This window comes from Hemitrygon akajei, chromosome 1 (genome assembly GCF_048418815.1).
Source record: "Hemitrygon akajei chromosome 1, sHemAka1.3, whole genome shotgun sequence".
In the NCBI taxonomy this organism is placed as follows: Eukaryota; Metazoa; Chordata; class Chondrichthyes; order Myliobatiformes; family Dasyatidae; genus Hemitrygon; species Hemitrygon akajei.
Genome location: NC_133124.1, coordinates 202,490,172 through 202,504,279, shown reverse-complemented (window position 1 = coordinate 202,504,279; position 14,108 = coordinate 202,490,172).

The window sequence follows — 14,108 nt, the reverse complement described above, 5'->3', positions numbered from 1 at the left end:
GTACTCCTGCCGAGCATTACGTTGGAGTCGGATGTAGTCCATTTTATTGTCCAGGGAGTGGACATTGGAGAGCAGAATGGACGGGAGAGCCGGCCGGCTAGGGTTTGCTTTTAGCCTGGCACGGACCCCTGCCCGTTTGCCTTGCTTCTGCTTCCTTGCACATCGCTTTCGACATCTCCATCTCCGGCTGACAGCATCAGGCAAGTCCGAGGAATGTAGACCCATTCCCCTCAGCAAGCCGACCTCGCGTAATTCAGCTAGCAGATCTTTGTGAAGGTTAATTTTTGGATGATCTCTGTATTGTAGTAGTATCTGGCGATGGTAGATAGCCGCTCTGTTATTCATGTGCCCTAATCGAAAATTGTGTATCAAACTTAAAATAGAAAATTAACTTAAAGTAACACCAGGTCTGAAAGGCTGCTGCCACCGTGCCATGCCGCCTCATGGTTATAAAAATAATCAAGAAATGGTTGAGTATAATCATCAGCTTGATGTGTTAATTTAGTAGAAGTGATTTGTTGGAAACAGTTGGCACCAAAGTAGATCTTTTGGTACTTCAATAAAGTTGTGGAATTGTTATGGTGTTGAAGAAAGCTATTTGACTGAGTTTATGCCATCTTCTACTTGCACAAAAAATACAATATAAAGTCTTGTGCCCTTATGAACATATGGAAAGGGCAATTTTAGGAGTGGCAAATTGCAGATGCTGGAAGCCATAAGAAAGTGCTTGAACTATTCAGATCAAACAGCATCTGCAAAGGTAGCTAATACAGTATTTCAGCTAAATGGTCTTTCATGGGGAATGATTTGTAGATCAATCATACACATTGGGGAAGTGAAGGAAACTGAAAGGAGAAATAATCTCAAATCATTCATTCGCCTGAGTTTGAGGGCAACGTGTACACCTTTCTTCATATCTAATTAGTGAAAGGTTATAAGACTATGGTGGATCAGCATGAGAAGGAGAGAACCTAGGTGAGTGATTCTGCATAAACCAGCCTTTTTTTTTTAGCAAACTGAAGTCAATACATCTTGTCAGATCTTAGCACACAGATACTACACTTCATCATGTGCAGGAGATCATCTGAGAACTAGGAGATATATATTACAGAAAAAGCAAGGGTTAAAAAAATTGAAAAAAGTATTTGGAGAGGAGGCAAATTGAAAACAGGCTTGAGGGTAGAGGCCATGCCAATGCCAACAAAGCCAATTCTATTTTAAGTGTTATCTTACCTACCCACAGAGTTGTAAACGTGGAATGTCTTTTAAAAATGAACTAAAATACAGTAGTATCAATTCTAGGAGCATTCTCAAGAGAATGAGATTAATCACACTCTCAGGGGATGCTGAAGCTGATGAGGAGACTTGAAGAGAAAAGAACAATAGCAGCAGATTAGATCATGGTAGACTGTGGATGGTAAAACTGAACCAAAAGACATACAGGAATGAACCAGAGAACCAGTGGAATGCGATTCTCATCAAAGACCACACACTCGGAAAATCCCAAGATTTCATTTCCATCTGTCATTGTGACAGTTCCCAAAAATGAATGATATCTTTGGCATGTTGAATTGAATGATCTTTATTGTCATTATACATAGGCACAATGAAACTCTGTTTGGCTTCCTCTCAGGCAATCAAACAAAGCAGTAGATAAACACAAGACAGTGATAGAAAAGCAGTATTAAATAGATAAGTGGCAGAAAATAAGTTGCAGCAGCACCAGAATGTTACAGTAATGCACAAAGTACCGTTAGTGCAAGTATTTGAGTCCTTGTGTGTGCTCACAGTTTCAGTCATTGTTCTGTGGGAGTGGTGTGATGGAGGCCACAGTTCTGGGGTAGAAGCTGTTCCTCAGTCTATTTGTTCTGGCTTTTAGTGTCCTGAACCTTTTGCTGGACGGCAGCGGGTCAAACAGGGAGTGGCCGGGGTGTGTGGTGGCTCTGATTATGCTGATTGCTTTCCTCCTGAGTCTGCTGGAATAAATGGTGTTCAGTCCTGGGAGCTCCATCCCGACATTCGCTGGGCCGCCTTCACCACACGATGCAGGTCTTGTCGCTCAGCAGCTGCGCAGCTAGCATGCCACACTGTGGTGCTGTTGGTCAGGATGGTTTCAATGTTGGGAAAATACAAGACACTTACAGCCTTGGCTAGATAACTGTATCTCATCACTAACATTTTATCTCTGGATTAAATTTGATTTATTGGATCCAATATGGCTGCAGACATTTGAAAGTATAATCTAAGTAGGTATTTTAGTGCTGCACTGGGAGGTGGACAGCATTGTCAAGCTTCTGTCTCTTGGATTGATGCAAAACATCCTCTCACACTGTTCAATGATAAGCAGTATTCAAGAGCAAAAGAACAATTTTGATTGAGGTTAGAAACAGCATCAGATGCACATCAACTCTGGCAGGGTTTGCAGGCCACTACTTCCTACAAAGCAAACCCCAATGTTACAAATGACAGTGATGCTTCACTCACAAATGAGCTCAATGCCTTTTATGCACACTTTGAAAGGGAAATAAAACCACAGCTATGAGGATCCCTGCAGCATCTGGTGACCCTGTGATCTCTGTCTTGCAGGCTGATGTCAGAACATCTTTCAAAAGGGTGAACCCTTGCAAGGCGACAGGCCCCAATGGTGTATCTAGTAGGGCTCTGAAAACCTGTGCCAACCAACTGGTGGGTGTGGCCAAAGACATTTTCAAACTCCCATTGCTACAGGCAGACGTCCCCACCAGGGTGAGCTGCCTTAATGACTGTTGTCCAGTAGCATTCACATCTACAGAGATGAAGTGCTTTGAGAGACTGTTTATGGCTGGAATCAATTACTGTCTAAGCAAGGACCTGGACCCACTGCAATTTACCAATTGCCACAACAGGTCTGCAGTGGATTTGATCTCATTGGCTCTTCATGTAGCCTTGGATCACCTAGACAATACTGATATTTATGATAGATTGCCATTTATTGACCACAGCTCAGTGTTTAACACAATCATTCCTTTAGTTCTGATTGAAAAGCTCCAGAACCTGGGTTTCTGTACCTCCCTCTGCAACTGGACCCTTGATTTCCTTACTAAGACCACAGTCTGTATGGATCAGAAATAACATCTCCACCTTGCGTGTTGATCTCCAACAACACTGGTGCACCTCAGGGATGTGGGCTTAGCCTACTGTTCTACTCTTTACACTCTTGACTGTGTGGCTATGCCTAGCTCAAATGCCATCTATAAATTTGCTGACAACACAACTATTACTGGCAGAATTTCAGACAGTGACGTGGAGATGTAAAGGAGTGAGGTGGATCAACTGTTTGAGTGGTGTCTCTGGAAGAACCTTGCATTCAACATTAGTTAGAGCAAAGAATTGATTGTGAACTTCAAAAAGGGTAAGACAAAGACACAAACGCCAATTCACATCAAGGGATCAGAAGTGGAAAGAGTGAGCAATTTCAAGTTCCTGGGTGTCAGCATCTCTGAGAATCTGTCCTTGGCCCAGCAAATCAATACAGTTACAAAGCAAGGCACAACAGCAGCAATATTTCATTAGGTGTTTGAGGAGATCTGTTATGTCACCTTAGACACTCCTAAACTTCTACAGATTTACAATGTAGAGCATCCTAAGTGGCCGTATCACCATCTGGTGTGGTGGAGTGGGCCACTGCACAGGATTGAAATAAGCTGAGAAAGTTGTGAACTTATTCAGCTCCATCAAGGACACTAGCCTTCATAGCATCAAGGACATCCTCATGGAGCGATTCCTCAAAAAGGTGCCACCCATCATTATGGACCCCCATTACACAGGACATGCCCTCTTCTCATTGCTACCACCAGGGAGGAGGTATAAGAGCCTGAAGGCACACATTCAATGATTCAGGAACAGCTCCTTCCCCTCTGCTATCAAATTTCTGAATGGACATTGAACCATGAACACTACCTCACTACTTTTTTTCTCTTTTTGAACTGCTGCCACATAGCATCAAGTTTTACAACATATGCCAGTGATATTAAACCTGAATCTGAAGTCCTGTTTTTCATAACAGCATTTGTCATGTAACTAACATTGAAGAACAAGTTATGATGTGCATTACTTGAGATTTCATGGGACTTGCAATGGGATATAATAAAGTATTTGAGGTGTTAAATGTTAGTTTTTCTTCAGCATTCTGCTCAATGAATGATTGTAGCAATAACAAATAATCAGTACAAGTGCTTCAACTGAATTTTCACTAGCCTACCATTCTCGTCCTCAGCAAGACTGATGCAGATGGTCAGTTAGATACTGTTTCTAACAGGTCTTCTATTGCACAATGTTCTTCAAAGGCACATCTTTCAACATCTTTACAGTGCCTATAAAAAGTATTTACCCCCCCCCCACAAAAGTTTTCATGTTTTATTGTTTTACAACATTGAATCACAGTGGATTTAATTTGGCTTTTTTGACACTGATCAACAGAAAATACTCTTTTGTGTCAAAATGAAAACAGATCCCTACAAAGTGATCTAAATTAATTACAAATATAAAACACAAAATAATAGATTACATAAGTATTCAGCTCCTTCAAGTCAGTATTTAGTAGATGCACCTTTGGCAGCAATTACAGCCTTGAGTATGTGTGGATAGGTCTCTATCAGCTTCGCACATCTGAACACTGCAATTATTCCTCATTCTTCTTTACAAAACTGCTCAAGCTCTCTAGGATTGCATAGGGATCATGAGTGAACAAACATTTTTGAGTCCAGCTACAAATTCTCGATTGGATTGAAGTCTAGACTCTGACTTGGCCACTCTAGGACATTAACTTTTTTGTTTTTAAGCTATTCCTATGGAGCTTTAGCTTTATGTTTGGGGTCATCGTCTTGCTGGAAAATAGATCTTCTCCCAAATCACAGTTCTCTTGAAGACTGCATCAGGATGTCCCTGTATTTTGCTGCATTCATTTTAGCCTCTACCTTCACAAGCCTTCCAGGACCACCATACTTCACGGTAGGGATGGTGTGTTTTTGATGATGCATGATGTTTGGCTTAAGCCAAACATAGCACTTAGTCTGAAGGCCAAAAAGCTCAATTTTGGTTTCATCAGACCATAGACCCTTCTTCCAGCTGACTTCAGTGTCTCCCACATGCCTTCTGGCAAATTCTAGCCAAGATTTCATGTGAGTTTTTTCAACTGTGGCTTCTCCTTACCACTCTCCCATAAAGCTGCAACTGGTGAAGTACCCAGGCAATAGTTGCTATATGCAGTCTCTCCCATCGCAGCCACTGAAACTTGTAACTTCTCCAGAGTTGTCAGAGGTCTCTTGATTGCCTCACTCACTAGTTCCTTTGTTGCACGGTCACTCAGTTTTTGAGAACAGCCTGCTCTAGGCAGATTTGTAGCTATGCCATATTCTTTCCATTTCTTGGTGACTGACTTACCGTACTCCAAGAGATATTCAGTGACTTAGAAATTTTCTTGTATCCATCTCGTGACTTGTGTTTTTCAATAACCTTTTTGTGGAGTTGTTTGGAGTGTTCTTTTGGCTTCATGGTGTAGTTATTGCCAGGATTCTGACTCACCAGCAGTTGTACCTTCCAAATACTGGTGTTTTTTTTACTACAATCAGTGCACCTTGACTGCACACAGGTCTCCAGAAACAGATCTCATAATTATGTGACTTCTAAAACCAATTGGCTGCACCAGTGATAATTTGGTGTGTCATATTAAAGGGGGGGGGGGGAGTGATGAATACTCATGCAATCAATTATTTTGTGTTCTATATTTGTAATTAATATAGATTACTTTGTAAAGATCTGTTTCCACTTTGACATGAAAGAGACTTTTTTTGTTGATCAGTGTCAAAAAAGCCAAATTAAATCCTCTGTGATTTAATGTTGTAAAACAATAAAACATGAAAACTTCCAAGGGGGGGGGGAGGTGAATACTTTTTACAGGCACAGCACAGATAACTTGCTTCCCTCTACTGTAACAAGTCCTAACATAACTATTTTTTGTGGGATATATATTTCGTAGTTGCCACAGACTTGGTGGGCCAAAGGGATTTTTCTGTGCTGTGTGACTCAATGAAAGTGAAGCAAATGATCGGATTTGTTGTACTACTACTACTTCTTCATTTTCATGATCCTGCTATTCTGGAGTTGTGCTGGAGGGCTGAGTGCCAAAGTTCCATTTTCCTTTTTTCCCTTCTTTTATTGCATGTTAGTGGAGAGATTTATGAAATATTGTTCTTAATTCAACTTCTGCCTTTCAACAAGCACAGTAATCTATATGAAAGAGAGGATGGAAAACTTCAGCAACAACAATTCGGATCTTGGATGGATGGACTTTATTAAAAGCAAATGGAAAAGTTTCAATATGTGAATAATCTTTTCACACTTTAATTTCAGCAAGTACTGCCAAATGTGGCTGGTGCCTAATGTTACCATTATGCTCTTTTTTTTATTAAAGATTTATGTGTGAATATACAGTATTTTACTGATCATATGTTAATTGAGCCACGTGGATTAAATCAAGGCCAAGGTCAAAGTCAAGGTAAATTTGTTGTTAAAGTATGTGCGTACTAGAAATAGGAAGAGATTGCTGAGCCTCTAGCTAGGATCTTTATGTCCTCGTTGTCCACAGGAATGGTACCGGAGGATTGGAGAGAGGCGAATGTTGTCCCCTTGTTCAAAAAAGGTAGTAGGGATAGTCCGGGTAATTATAGACCAGTGAGCCTTACGTCTGTGGTGGGAAAACTGTTGGAAAAGATTCTTAGAGATAGGACCTATGGGCATTTAGAGAATCATGGTCTGATCAGGGACAGTCAGCATGGCTTTGTGAAGGGCAGATAGTGTCTAACAAGCCTGATAGAGTTCTTTGAGTAGGTGACCAGGCATATAGATGAGGGTAGCGTAGTGGATGTGATCTACATGGATTTTAGTAAGGCATTTGACAAGGTTCCACATGGCTTATTCAGGAAGTCAGAAGGCATGGGATCCAGGGAAGTTTGGCCAGGTGGATTCAGAATTGGCTTGCCTGCAGAATGCAGAGGGTTGTAGTGGAGGCAGTACATTCAGATTGGAGGGTTGTGACTAGTGGCGTCCCACAAGGATCGGTTCTGGGACTTCTACTTTTCATGATTTTTATTAACGAGCTGGATGTGGGGGTAGAACGGTGGGTTGGCAAGTTTTTAGACAACACAAAGGCTGGTGGTGTTGTGGATAGTGTTGGGGATTGTCGAAGATAGCAGGGAGACATTGATGGGATGCAGAAGTGGACTGAGAAGAGGCAGATGGAGTTCAACCAGGAGAAGTGTGAGGTGGTACACTTTGGAAGGACAAACTCCAAGGCAGAGTACAAAGTAAATGGCAAGATACTTGGTAGTGTAGAGGAGCAGAGGGATCTGGGGGGTACATGTCCACAGATCCCTGAAAGTTGCCTCACAGGTAGACAGAGTAGTTAAGAAAGCATATGGGGTGTTAGCTTTCATAAGTTGGGGGATAGAGTTTACGAGTCCTGAGGTAATGATGCAGCCATATAAAACTCTGGTTAGGCCACACTTGGAGTACTGTGTCCAGGTCTGGTCACCTCACTATAGGAAGGATATAGAAGCATTGGAAAGGGTACAGAGGAGATGCCTGGTTTAGAGAGTATGCATTATGATCAGAGATTAAGGGAGCTAGGGCTTTACTTTCTGGAGAGAAGGAGGATGACAGGAGACATGATAGAGGTATACAAGATATTAAAGGAATAGATAGAGTGGACAGCCAGCGCCTCTTCCCCAGGGACAGGGCAAGAGGAGTTTAGTTCAAGTAAATGGCTAGATTAGAACTACCCTACATTTCTCTCTCATTTCCATTCATTCGTCAATTACACAAGTGGCTTCAAATGGTTCTCATAAACCGTCCAGCCTGGTTTATGCTGTTGGGCAAGCGTGAAGGAAGGGCTGCAGAGAGTAAAGCTGCTGCCTCACAGCTGCAGAAATCATGAAACTCAGAAAAATGAGGAATAACCTCATTGAAACCAAACGAATTTTGAAAGGCCTTAATAGAGCGGATGTAGAGAGGCTGGTTGCAATAGTGCTGGCGTATCTGTGGACTTCATTGCCACAGAGAGCTGTGTAGCCCAACTCACTGAGTACATTTAGAGTGGAGATTGATAGATTGTTGATTAGTGAGGGAGTCAAAGGTTACAGGGAGAAGTCATGAGAATCGTGTTAAGAGGGGTAACAGATCATCTATCTTTTGTCACTGCTCTCATGACTGTATGAGGTAGATAGGGTAGTTAAGAAAGCTTATGGAGTGTTAGCTTTCATAAGTCGAGGGATAGGGTTTAAGAGTCTCAGGGTAATGATACAGCTCTGTAAAACCCTAGTTAGGCCACACTTGGAGTACTGTCTCCAGTTCTGGTCGCCTCACTATAGGAAGGATGTGGAAGCATTGGAAAGGGTACAGAGGAGATTTCCCAGGATGCTGCCTGGTTTATAGGGTATGCATTATGATCAGAGAGAAAGGGAGCTAGGGCTTTACTCTCGGGAGAAAAGGAGGATGAGAGGAGACATGATAGAGGTATGCAATATATTAAGAGGAATAGATAGAGTGGACAGCCAGCGCCTCTTCCCCAGGGCTCGGTACAAGAGGACATGGCTTTAAGGTAAGGGGAGGGAAGTTCAATGGGGATATTAGAGGAAGGTTTTTCACTCAGAGAGTGGTTGGTGCGTGGAATGCACTGCCTGAGTCAGTGGTGGAGGCAGATACACTAGTGAAATTTAAGAGACTACTAGACAGGTATATGGAGGAATTTAAAGTGGGGGTTATATGGGAGGCAGGGTTTAAGGGTCGGCACAACATTGTGAGCTGAAGGGCCTGTGCTGTGCTGTACTATTCTATGTTCTATGTACATGACACCTTGAAATTCACTTTCTTGCAGGCAATTACAGGAAAATAAAGAAATACAATAACATTTATTAAAAACCATACCTAAAGACTGACAACCAACCAATGTGCAAAAGAAGACAAATTGTGCCAATAAAATTTTTTAAAATATTGAGAACTTGGGATGTAGAGTTTGTGAAAGTGAGTCAATTGTTGAATCAGTTCAGTATTGAGGTGAGTGAAGTTATCCATGTTGGTTCAGGAACTTTTATCTCTCTTCTTTTCTAGTGAACTAGCCTTATCCTTGTATTGTAATCCCTTTGTTATTCATTAATTTCATTATTTTTCCATAAATCACGATTTATTTCTGATTGGATTTTGGAAATACCAGTTAATAAGACAAAGAACATATTTTGCTTTAAGTAGGGAAGTGTCTGTTTTTAATGTAATTTCAACAATGATTTTGATTGTTAGATTTTGATATTTGTTCATTATCAATTTATCAATGAATTTTGTTATCTACTTTAAGCTCAATGGAATTCTACATCTCCATTGTTCCAGATGACTCTAGAACAGGGGTTCCCAACCTTTTTAATGTTATGGACCAATACCATTAAGCAATGGATCTGTGGACCCCAGGTTTGGAACCACTGGTTAGAAGCTCATTGTGTCAAGGCACAATTCTCATCAATTCTAACTTTTTTAATGAAACCAAACTTTTATTTCATTATATTGCAAAGATCATCTCATATCTATATTATATATTCTTAGATAAACCTACTCCATTCTCCCAAAATAGAATTTCTAAATTCTGACACTCTTCCTGTCTTTCTTTTTCTTACATTTACTCATATGCTACTCCACTCTGGCAATGGTTCTACATCATTCTCTCCAGTTTTCTTTCTAAACCCTATATATTACCTGGCATATATTTTCCCTTCCCTATTTTCATAGGCTCAGAGATGTGTTGAAGTATTTTTGTTCACCACTCTAAATTTACAGAAATGTTCTCCTTGCTCCAGTCTTCTCTCCCATTTCCACTCTGCAGTCAGATCCTTTCAAATCAAATTTTATATTCATTTTCACCAGTGGGCAGCCAAGGATGCAATTGGCAGTGCCATTGCCCCCTAGTTCCAGTGACTCCGTTTCAATCATAACCTCCAGTGATGTCTGAATGGAGTTTTCATGTTTCTCCTGTGGTCGTATTAGCTTTCTGGCTTCCTGGCACAAATTGTTCGTGTAATTCTTTGATGCAAAGAGTTACATATTAAAGCATCATGTGTTGTCAGATCTGTCTTCGTGTTTGGCAGTCGCGCTTGCAGCTCCTATGAATCCGAACGATCTGCGCTTTAGATTTCTCAATTTTTAAAAATCACTCAAATAAATCATGTTGCTTGTCAACTTGACCAAAGTACCCACAAAACCTGCTCTTCTGGATGTTTTAAAACCTTGTTAGAAATGGCGAAGTCATTGTGTTTCAATTCCATATATTTTTTTCGCGGCCATATCTGACACCTAGTGGCTGGCGAAGGTAAAACACGACCTTATAAAAATGGTTTGAACAGCTAAGTGGGTTTTGCTCCGAACGTGCTCTGTACACTATATTTTGCATTAATACCGTCAATTTGTTTTAGATTGATGTTACTAAGTCTGATAAGACCATAAATTATTATTCTGGTCCTTCAAAAGTCCTCCAGAAATCATTGACGGGAAAGCAGAATTTTACTGCACCCTTCATAATCCTAGGACATCCAAGTGTTTACAGCAAATTCAGCACTTTTGAAGTACACCATCCTGACCAATGGAGGTGCAGAGGATGTTCCCATAATCAGCTATATTAAAATAACCAGAAAATCTCCCATGAATTTTCAGGGTGGTCGGAGGCACATGATAAAATAGGCCATGGTTTCCTCAGTGGAAAACCTTGCCTGCCAAATCTGTTGGAACTCTTTGAAGAAGTAACAAGCAGGATAGACAAAGGAGAATCAGTTGATGTTGTGTACTTGGATTTTCACAAGGCCTTTGACGAGGTGCCACACATGTGGCTGCTTAATTCCAGGAAAGATTCTAGCATGGATGAGGCATTGGCTGATTGGCAGGAGACAAAGAGTGGGAATAAAGGGAGCCTTTCCTGGCTGGCTGCCGGTGACTAGTGGTGTTGTATTGGGACCGATTCTTTTTACAATATTTGTCGATGATTTGGATAATGGAATTGATGGCTTTGTTGAAAAGTTTGTAGACAATAATGAAGATAGGTGGAGGGGCAGGTAGTTTTGAGGAAGTAGAGAGGCTGTAGAAGGAATTAGACAGATTAGGAGAATGGGCAAAGAAATGGCAGCTAGAATACAGTGTAGAAGTTAAAGGGTTGATTATGCTCCCAAAGACTGAAAAGGTGAACAGGACTTGGGAGTCCTCGTGCAAGATTCCTGAAGGTTAATTTGCAGGTTGAGTCCGTAGTGAGGAAGGCAAATGCACCTTCCAGAGGATTATAAAATAAAAGCAAGGATATAATGTTGAAACTTTATAAAGCACTGGTGAGACCTCACTTGGAGTACTGTGAGAAGGTTTGGACCCCTTATTTTAGAAAGGACATGCCAGAGTGTGTTCAAAGGAGATTCACAAAAATGATTCCATGATTGAAGAGAGTTTGGTGGCTCTGGGCCTTTAGTCACTAGAATTTAAAAGAATGAGGGTTGACGGCATTGAAAACTTATTGAAGGCCTTGATAGAGTGGATATGGAGGGGATGTTTCCTATGGTGGGAGGGTCTAAGACCAGAGAGCAGGTTAAGGTTAAGGTTAAAGTCCGTCCTAAGCCATATAGGCTCATTATGCCCATTTCCGTGGCGTGAAGCGATTGAGAGTACAAGACCCCCCCCCCGCCCCCTCGGATAGGACGCCAGTCTATCGCGAGGTTAACCCCCAGCATTTTGCCGGTACCCATTTTCAGCTGGGTGGACTGGAGCAATGTGTGGTTAAGTGCCTTGCCAAGGACACAACACAATGCCTCGGCTGGGGCTTGAACTCACGACCTTCAGATCGCTAGTCCAACGCCTTAACCACTTGGCCACGCGCCGCATGCCTCATAAAAGGGGTGTCCCTTAAGAAAGGAGATGGGGAGGAATTTCTTTAGCCAGAGAGTGGTGAATCTGTGGAATTCTTTGCCACAGGCAGCTGTGGAGTCCAAGTCATTATGTATATTTAAGGCAGAGGTTGATAGATTCTTGTTTGGTCAGACCATAAAAAGATATGGGGAGAAGGCACAAGTTAGGGGCTCAAGAAAATTGGATCAGCCATGATGAAATGGCAGGGCAGACTCTTCTCCTATATCTTATAGCCTTAATGTGTCAGGGATAAATGTTCAGAGAGAACTTCCACACTCCTCTGTGAAACAATTAATACTCATCTGAAGTGGGGAATTTGGTTTAACATTTCAGTGATACTCACTTATTCCTTCATTGGAGACTGAATCCAGATTGTCACACTTAAGCTTCTTGAATGAACTTGCAAGGGCTGAACCTGGATGGATGAGCAAATATTTACAAAAAAATAATTACTTGAAGAATTATTGCCACCGCGAGATAGCACTGATGAAGGCATTAATTGTACAAACTGTCGCTTTCTCATGATGCTCAAATATTATTCATTCAAAGTTTTCAGTGGATGGGAAATCTAACTAAACCATCAGTGGAACTGACCAGTTACTGGAGCACCAGTAGATATTTTCAATATTTAGATTCAACGTGAAATAATTTCAAAGATTAACTCAAAAGTACTTAACCAGTTTAATAGAATGCAAATAAATAATGTTAGTAGCTAAATGTTTAATCATCTAAAATGTTATTCTTCCATTTGCTTTGTAATAGATTTGTAAAATTCATTAAAATACAAACCATGAGAGGATAATTGCCAGGGGTTTTGAGGCCAAGGTTATCAGGAACAGTTACAAAGAACTACCAATTTTTTTTGAAGAGGCACAGCATGTTAAGTATCATTTGGAACTGATGTGGAGAGTGAGGAGGTGTTCATGGGGGATGGAGCCAGACAGATGGGGCATTAACAAGAAACACACAGAATGCACGTTTACCAGGGTGTTTCATTGCAGTGAGACATTTAGGGAGAGAGAAGGCTATCAGAGAGCTATCCAGAGCTCAGAAGCACTGGAGAAAAAGGCAGAAGGGAAGAAATGATAGGATTGAGATTCTTCTGTGAGACCTGGAAAGCAGAGTCATTGCTGAGAAACCCAAAGAGCTGGAGTTTATTAGGAAAAGATCCAAAGAGTAGAAGTCAAAGGGAGCTGAAGAATAGATATTCTGCTCTGTGTGCGTGTGTGTGCAAGTGTGGGGGGGGGGGGGGGGGGGGGGAGAGAGAGAGAGAGAGAGAGAGAGAGAGAGAGAGAGAGAGAGAGAGAGAGAGAGAGGTATGAAATGGAGAATGAATGATTGGGAAAAGACGTGGAGTCTGGGGAACTGGTAGAAAATGGGAGACCATAAAACATTTGCGAAATGAGTAACCAAGGGCTAGGCAGGAATTTGATCAGATTATTTGACGAGGGTTTGATAAAAGCATGCCACATTCCAAGAGATGTGAAAAATGAGAGTACAGACGAGCTGACCACTGCATCAGACGCTTGGTGGAATATTCAAACATAATTAGTAACTTGGCAAATATATTAATCATAAAAGAGCAGCGAGTACAATCCTCCCTTCTGAGCTAGCTGGAAGATGAGGTTAACCAGTTTAACAGATGAAGTGGAAGTCCTTTTGGGTACATTTAAACCTCAACGGTGCTAACACATTCAATGGGCAATCGGGAAGGCAATAAATCCACTTATAGGCTGCTGACTCTTACCTGGTCTGTTATTTTATTCACTCTCTAAATATAAAAACCAAGATTTATTGGCAGTCCTTATTTGTTCTTTAAGAAGACGGTGACTTGCTTTCTTGAATAAATGCATACAGTTTGGTCAAGGCACTTCCACAGTAAGAAGCTTGAAGATTTATTCCCAGATGCAATGAAGGATAGACAACATATTTTCAACATCAGATGTAAATTGAAGGAAAACCTGGAGGTAATAGAATTCCAACACTTCTTCCTATTCCCATGTTGGTCGTGAACATTGCTTTTGAAAGCTACTGATGCCAGTAGTGGTGGGATGATAGACAGTAAACAGGCAAACAGACACGTTTTGCTCATCTCAGAACATCGAGCTACAACTTCCTTATTTAAGCCACTTCGTTTTTGATCACAAACT